This window comes from Echinops telfairi, unplaced genomic scaffold (genome assembly GCF_000313985.2).
Source record: "Echinops telfairi isolate 266 unplaced genomic scaffold, ASM31398v2 ScPeMD7_11;HRSCAF=52, whole genome shotgun sequence".
Classification (NCBI taxonomy): Eukaryota; Metazoa; Chordata; class Mammalia; order Afrosoricida; family Tenrecidae; genus Echinops; species Echinops telfairi.
The window spans coordinates 269,259-277,282 of NW_022103908.1; the positions used below are offsets into that span (position 1 = coordinate 269,259).

General features: G+C 43.2%; 1 non-coding gene across 1 annotated transcript; it reads left to right on the forward strand.

Annotated features, from left to right (window-relative positions):
• Positions 1 to 4,739: 4,739 nt before the first annotated feature.
• On the forward strand, positions 4,740 to 4,846 carry LOC115868530. The gene has a single exon (XR_004045652.1). It is a non-coding gene; the product is annotated as a U6 spliceosomal RNA (small nuclear RNA).
• The last annotated feature ends 3,178 nt before the right edge of the window (positions 4,847 to 8,024 follow it).

Consider the following 8,024-nt stretch of genomic DNA (forward strand, 5'->3'; position numbering starts at 1 on the left):
TCTGGCCCAGAAGCCCTGGAGGGCGGTCCTCTTGCTCAAGGGGCGTGGCCGTAGAACAAAGCCAGTACTATTGAGAGAAAGGCCCCTCACGAAAGGGGTTTGGTCCGCCTTGGGACCTTAGACCCATAGTGCTACATGGGACAGCACTGGAGACATTGTGCAGAAAGTGTGCTCGGTCTGCCCCATGCACAGTGGGGTGAAACTCGAAGGGAGAACAACTGGGCAGCAAGGGGAGCAAAGTAACCAAGTCCCCGAGGAACCCTGAAAATACTTCTGACTTGGGGGTCAGGGCTTTGCACCTCATCAGACTCTATTGGAAAACATACAGAAGAGTCAGCAGACAGACCTAGAACTGTTTATTGGTTTGGAGGGTGTTTCCCTCCTGTTCTGTTTTGTTTTGTTACTTTGCTCTGTTATGTTTTAGTTTTGGTTATTTTTTATTTTCTTTCGCCCTATGTCTATCTACGGTATATAAGATAGGCAGGACTAACAATCCCCGAGGAGAAAACTACAGACCAGCGGTTCTGGGAGAACATAGGAGTGGAGGGGGCCAACAAACACAGAGATAAGAGGTCTAAAATGGATGGTGAAGAGGGTGTATAATGCCAGGTGGGGCTTGATCAAGAGCAATGTATCTGAGAGGAAGTACCAAATGGAGGGTGAGCATGATAGTGGGATAGGATGAAGGTGAAAGGAAATAGAGGAAAGAAATAGAGACAAAAACTATTTAGAGGTATAGAGGAATGTATATAAGTAAATATATTAATTTATAATGAAAGTGATAGAGGCCAATGTACATGTTTATATGATAATTATTAAGATAGTAGACAGACTTTGGGCCTCTACTCAAGGCCTCCCTTAACAGAAAGCACTTTGTTCTGATAACCTGGCACTTTTTGATACCTTCCCTACATGAGATCGCTGAAGACAAAAGGGGTGCATAAGCAAATGTGGTCGAGAGAGCAGATGGTGCCCGGCTATCAAAAGATACAGTGTCTGGGGTCTTAAAGGCTTGAAGTCAAATAAATGGCCATCTAACAGGGAAGCAGATTAACCCACATGGAAGAAGCACGCCAGCCTGTGTGATCATGAGATGTTGATGCAATCAGGCATCAGGTATCCAAAACAAACAACTATATTGATGCAAAAGAAAGGGGCTGGAGTGGAGACCCAAAGCCCATCTATAGTTAATTTGATATCTCCTCCAAAGAAGTGGTATAAGGAAGAGATGATTCAGCCAAGGTTTAGTGTAGCACCGATGAATCACACATCATTCTTTTCGTTCCTGAATACTTCCTTCTCACCCCACCCTCCACCACTACCATGACCCAGTTCCAATTTACAAATCAGGCTAGACAGAGAGCACACATTGGTACAGATAAGAGCTCTCAACACGTGGAATCCAGGTCAGGAACAGTAATGGGAGTAGCGATATCAGGAGGGTAGGGGGATGGTCAGAGAGGGCGAAGGGAGAGAAAGGGGGGATCCATCACAAGACTGGATATATAGCTCCCCTGAAGGGGATGAATAACAGATGTGGGTGAAGGGAGACAAGGGACAGTGTAAGATACAAAATAATACTGCCCCCATGGGTTCTTAAAAAAAAAAGAAATGAAATAACAATAACAATATATACTTGATCAAGGGTACATGGGGGCTGGGAGGTTGGGGAGGGAGGGAAAAAAGAGCTTATACCAAGGGCTCAAGTAGAAAATGTTCTAGAAATGATGATGGCAACATATGTACAAATATGTTTGATACACTTGGAATGTTAAAAGAGCTGTAAGAGCCCCCGATAAAATTATGTTTTGTAAAAAGTTGCGGGGGTTGATCCCTGGATTAAGCCAATAGTCTGTGTAAATGACATTTCAGGGGCACAACACTCGTACTAGAGGGGGACTTTGGGTCAGTGCGTTAAGCAGAATGCTCCCCTCTCCAGGCTGATTCTCGTGATGTAGTGAGTTACCTGTTGGCCTGCTAACCATAAAGTCAGCAGTTCAAAGCCATCAGGTGCTCCACTGGAAAATGATGAGGCTTTTTACTCCCTTAGTGCTACTTAACAGACCTTATCTTTCCTCTAGGGCAGCGGTTCTCAACCATCCTCATGCCCCGACCCTTTGATACAGTTCCTCATGTGGTGGTGACCCCAACCATAAAATTATTTTCGTTGCTACTTCATCACTGTCATTTTGCTACTGTTATGAATTGGGTGGCCCCTGTGAAAGGGTCGTTTGACCCCCACAGGGGTCACAACCCACAGGTTGAGAACGGCTGCTCTAGGGTCACTGAGTTGGAATCGACTTGATGGCCGTAAGTTGATTTCTGAGTTTGGTCCTTATAAAGTTCCTGGGAGGCGAGGGCCGCCTGTGCTGCTCTGTTGATCCAACAGCTGGCTGTTGCACACTATCCCGTGGACCGAGGTCCGCAAAGGGCACTGGGGCTCTGACGTAGTTCTGCATTGTCGCACAGGGGCACCCTGAGTCCAGTCAACTCCACAGCAACTGGGTTCTTGTTTTGTTTTGAGCACTCTTCGACAAGTCCCTGGTGGTGCTGGTGTTGGGGGAGGGAGTGTCAAGCTGTCAGTTGAAATCCATCCCCAGGCACCTTGATAGAAAGGCATGTGTTTTTTTTGTTTTGTTTTGTTTTAAGGTAAATACTTGACAGGACTAGGGCTCAAAACTGGACTGTAGGTCAAGTTCAACAATAGGTCAAAATTCCTTTTTCTTACTCTTGAGACTTCATCTGAGATAAGATGGAAAGTTTTACAAAAGCATTGTAAAGTTTTACAAACGATTAGAAGGGAAAGGTTTAGAATGTGGTTCTGTCAGGCTCCTGGTATGTACAGGTGTCAAATCAGAGGGCTCTAACCTTTGACAGGTGCTCAGAAACTAGCCCTTTAAACCGAGCAGGGATTTTTTTATTTTTCTTAACCTGTGCTTGGGACCTTATAAAGCCCTGTATTTTTCTATAAACCTGTTCTACAACCCCCACACTCTAAACAAGACCAATCACAAGATTTCAGCTATACCCTATGAGACAGAATAGATTTGATGGCAATGGGTCTCGTCCTTTGGTTCTTCCACTGTTTTTATAAGCTTTTGTGTTAGGTTTCTGGAGTCAGTAATGCCTCACTTCTTGGCTTTGCACGATGAAAGAATTGTAATTCAAGTGGGATTTTATGAACAGGACAAGTTTCAGGTTTTACAGTCTCAAAGGGGGTTCACAACTGTGCCCAGCCACGTGGTAAAGAGCACCCAAACATGTAGAACTGGGGGGATCCTGGGAGGCCAGATGCCCAAGAACCCTAGGGGCTAAGAACATGTGGGCCACAACTCAGTCATGTAGGCCCACATGTGCACCAACATACGGGAGGGAGACGACCCTCCCCCTCTACCAGCCTCTGAGCAGGAGCGTGTTCCCTGCCTTTATTCTAGCCCACCCCCTGGCTGGGGGAAAGCGTGGTTGATGGTATTGGGTGACCCCATTGACTGAGTTAGGCCCACCTACGTGATGATGTCATGAGCCTGGGCCTAGTTTGGCCTGCCCTGTGTACCTCCCACCTGGCTCAAGGGCTTGAATACAGAGCATGCTCAGTTTGGGGTCTTCATAGGTATTCAATGGCTGCCTGATTTCTTTCCAACCTCCTCTATGGGGGCCTTTGCAGGCATGGGAGGGATAACCCCCTGACCCTAAGCTAGCTCCCTAACATTTGTAAGTGCACCGCTCTGGGGACACTTTACCAGATTTTACGGGCATTGTCTTTCTCTGTTTTGCAAAATGTTCTTTCTGCCATTAGTAAAACTCGATTTTATTTTGAATAGAATTTTAGTTTCGTTTTTTTTCCCTACAATTTTGGTGTTAGAAGGGAGATCTGAGGGCAGCTCCCTCTGGCCGCTCCTGGAATCTGGGAAATTGTACTTTGGCTCCAGCAGAGTGATTTGAACTCTCCTCTGAACTCTCTTTGGGAACAGTAAGGTCTCAGAAACCCACAGGGGAGTCGCTCTGAGCTGGCATTGACTCCATGGCAGTGGGTTTGGTTTTTTTCCAACAGATGTTAGCAGCTGCCTGTGTAACTTTTGGATCTCTGAGACTCTGTTTTGCTGTGTCTGAGGTTCAACCAAACTTAATTACTGGCTTGTTTTAATTAGTAAGATACTTTAATTTTTACTTGGTCTAGATTTGTTTTCTCTTTCTCCCTGTTTTGGCACCCATTGGAAGTCAATCTACTTCGTGGGTCTCAGGGTTAGTCCTGGAGGAGGATTCTGCTTTCAAAGAGCTCAGGATCACCAGAGGCCCAAAACTCTGGGGATGGAAAAAATAAACCACCTTCCAAGCTCCACTGTGTTCTGAGTGAAAAACGAATGAGACCCTGAGAAAACCAGTGGCAGTGTTCTGTATAAAATGTCTTCCCCTCAGCGCTTTTGTTTAGAAGGCATCCTAACAAGATAAAGTGTGTTACTGAGACCCAGGTTGGCAGTCACACACTGGCCACAGAGACATGCTTCAACAGGTTCTGTTTGGAATGGACCTGGGCAAGTAGAGCCCTAGTAGCAATACCTTTCTACTTAATTTCTAAGAATTTTAGGTAATCCTTTTGTCTTAAAAATGGAGTTAATAAATATCCATTATAATTAAAATGTATAGACTTTTGTACCACAGTTAAAGGACATATATAAATACATATAGTTCAGTCTGGTAATAAGTGGGATTATTTTTATCACAACAAAAGTTGTGCTGTTGTGCTCGCATCGACAGCACCTATACTAAAATTAGAACGATACAGAGAATATTAGCATGGTCCCTGCGTAAGGATGGCACGGAAATTTGTGAAGCGTTCCATAATTTTTAATAGAACTGTGAGTGTAGGGAGACAACGGATGGTGTAAGATATGAAATAATAATAATATATAATTGATCAAGGATTCATGAGGGTGGATGATGGGGGAAAGGAGCTACTACCAAGGGCTCAAGTAGAAAGAAAATATTTTGGAAATTATGATGGCAACATAAGTCCGAATGTGCTTAATACAACTGAATTATGGATTGTTCTAAGAGCTATAAGAGGCCCCCAGTAAAATGATTAATAAAAAGTTTGTGCTATTAAGAATATGTAATAAAGATGAGAAGCCCAAAAGGGGTATTAATGGAGAACCAATTTGACATAACTGAAGTTTTCGTAAGCCTGAAGTTTTACATTAATGTATGAAATAAAGAGCTTTAAGTGTCAAACAGTAAATGATCGTTTATTAAAAGAATAAAACTTTTATTGTGAAAAAGTTCGTTTTTTTCGTGGTGCAGTCTATTTTTTAAAGCAAAGGTTCAAATTCCTAAATTTTAAAAGGTATAGACTATATTAGGGGGAAAACAAAGTTTACTCAATTTGACAGTATTGTTTCCTTGGCTTGCTGTGTATTATTTTCATCTACCTCATATACGTGTGCTCTTTGAGTGAGGGGGTTAAATGTAAACTCCCTGAGAGGCAAACACTCTGTATCTCTAAGTGTGTGATTCCTCATGTCCTTGAATAGAAAGCCAGCCATATGGCTCTGGAAAAATTTAAAGTTTACCTTTAAGGTCTTTAGTCAAATAATACCAATATTGTTTCTCGCTCACATGTAAATCTTAACAACTTTAAAATGTCACGAAAAACTATAAAACACTTGTTTTGGTGTTATAAAATACCCAAAGTTTTTCTCTTAGATGATAAATTACATCAACATAGTCTCTAATCCAATTGTCTTTCAATGCATGTCGGTGATGCTTCCCTAGTATTAGACAGCGAGCACATAGGGTGCCATCATTTCATTACTCCAGCTGCTTAATCACATTTTCCCCTAAATGTAGCATCATCAAAATAAATTCTAAGAATATATATACTTTTGGCATAGAGTTTTTGAGGAGCTCTGGTGGTGCAGTGGGTAAGTGTTAGGTGCTCTCCACTCGGTTCTGCCACTCCGTTCCAACTCAGCAGAATGAAGCCCTGCCCAGTCCTGCACCATCCCCTAGAAAAGGCAAAGGCTGCAGTAACAGAGCAAGTCAGTGGTTACTTGGGGTCATGGGTCGGGGTCAATGGCAAAGGACACAAGGAAACTGTAGGTAATGGAAATGTTCTATGTTGTGATTGTGGTGGTGACTACTTGGATATTCTCAGAGAAGTGGGTATAGTTTATTGAATGTAAATGATAACTAAGGAAACAACTACCCCTTAAAGGGAAGAATTGGTACTAAAAGAGTAAACATGGAAGAGAACTGCAATCACTGTGTAGAGGAAGGTGGGATAGAGTTTTCAACCCGAAGTCGTAGTCACATGGGAACGGAGGCAGGGAGGAGCCTCAAGCTGGTCCTGCCCCAAGCTGTTTTGATTCCTTTCTGATGAGGTGCCAGGTGTTTTGAGTGAGCCTTCAGGGAATTTCCCTTCCCCACCTCCCCCACTGACCCAGTGGATGTAAGTGGAGTAGACCTTCCAGGCGGTCTATATATTTGGTGTTAAGGTCAGTGTCTTTGAGTCTGTCCGGACTCATAGCAACCCTGTCAACAAACGAAACACTGCCCAGTCCTGCGCCATCCTCACAATTGCTTTCCTTGAGCCCATCGTTCCAGCCACTGTGTGAATCCATCTCCATGACGAGGGTCTTCCTCTTTTTGACCGATCCTTATGTTACCGAGCATGCTGTCCATGTCCAGGGGTAGTCTCTCTTGAAAACACATCCAAAAGATATGAGACACAGCCCCAGCGATCTTTCTTCTAAGGAGCATTCCAGCTGTGCTTCTTCCAAGACAGACTTACTTGTTCGAACGGCAGCCCGGGGTGCTTTCAGCATTCTTCCCCAGCACCGTCATTCAAACGCAGCAACGCTTCTTCAGTCTTCTTCATTCATGGTCCAGCTCTCACGTGCATCTGAGGCCATGGAAAATACCATGGTTGGGGGCCTGTGGTCCTCAAAATGACCTCTTTGCTCGTCAACACTTTAAAGAAGCTGTGCAGATTTCCCTGATGGGACTACATTGATTGGACTGTTGCTTCCGTGAGCATTGAATGAAATCAATGACAACTTCAGTCTTTTCTCCAATGTTGTCGAGTAAAACTCGATGTTAAGACCGCACTCACTTGATGTGTAAGGAATGAATCAAAATCAAGACCACCTTTTTTTTTTCTTTATCAACAAGGGCTAGAATTTAAAATTAATTCATCAGGAACTCATGAAGATTTATTTTGATATTGAACAGGCCTTGAGGTCTATTTTTAAAAATTAATAAAAAATAAAAGACCTTGGCAATCCTAGATAGCCACTTGTCTAAGCATGAGACACCAGGCTCTCAGTTCCTAACTGTTCATTCTCAACTTCACTTGCTGCAAACCTGAGAGCAATGTCTGCAATTACATCCCAAGAGCTGTTATCAATTAAAAGACTTCACAACTCCAAAGACCACAATAAGTTTGAGGCTCACTATATTGGTTTTGAGTTGAATTGTGTCCCACACCTCACAAAAGGTGAAGTTTGTGGATGTGCCCTTATTTGGTAGTAAGAATTTAAAAGCTGTATTGTATTCAGACTGGAGTACGGTGGACCCTAACTGGACTGGTGTCATTACAAGAGATACAGAGACAGGAAAGACTGCTATGTGAAGACTGAAGCAGGGGTTGGGATTACGCTGCCACAAGCCAGGGAACACTTAGGTCTACCAGAAGCTGGTAAATGAAAAGATCTTCCCCAATAGCAGGGGCTGACAAACTTTTGAGATGGAAAAACCAAACCTTATAGCAACTTAAAAATTATTTGAGATATATATATATATATAATTTTATTGGGGGCTCGTACAACTCTTATCACAATCCATACAACCATCCATTGTGTCAAGCACAGTTGTACATTTGTTGCCATCATCATTCTCAAAACATTTTCTTTCTACTTGAGCCCTTGATATCAGCTCATTTTCCAGCATCCCTCCCCACTCCCCCCTCCCTCATGAACCCTTGATAATTTAGAAATTATTTTGTCATATCTTACAATGTCCGACATCTC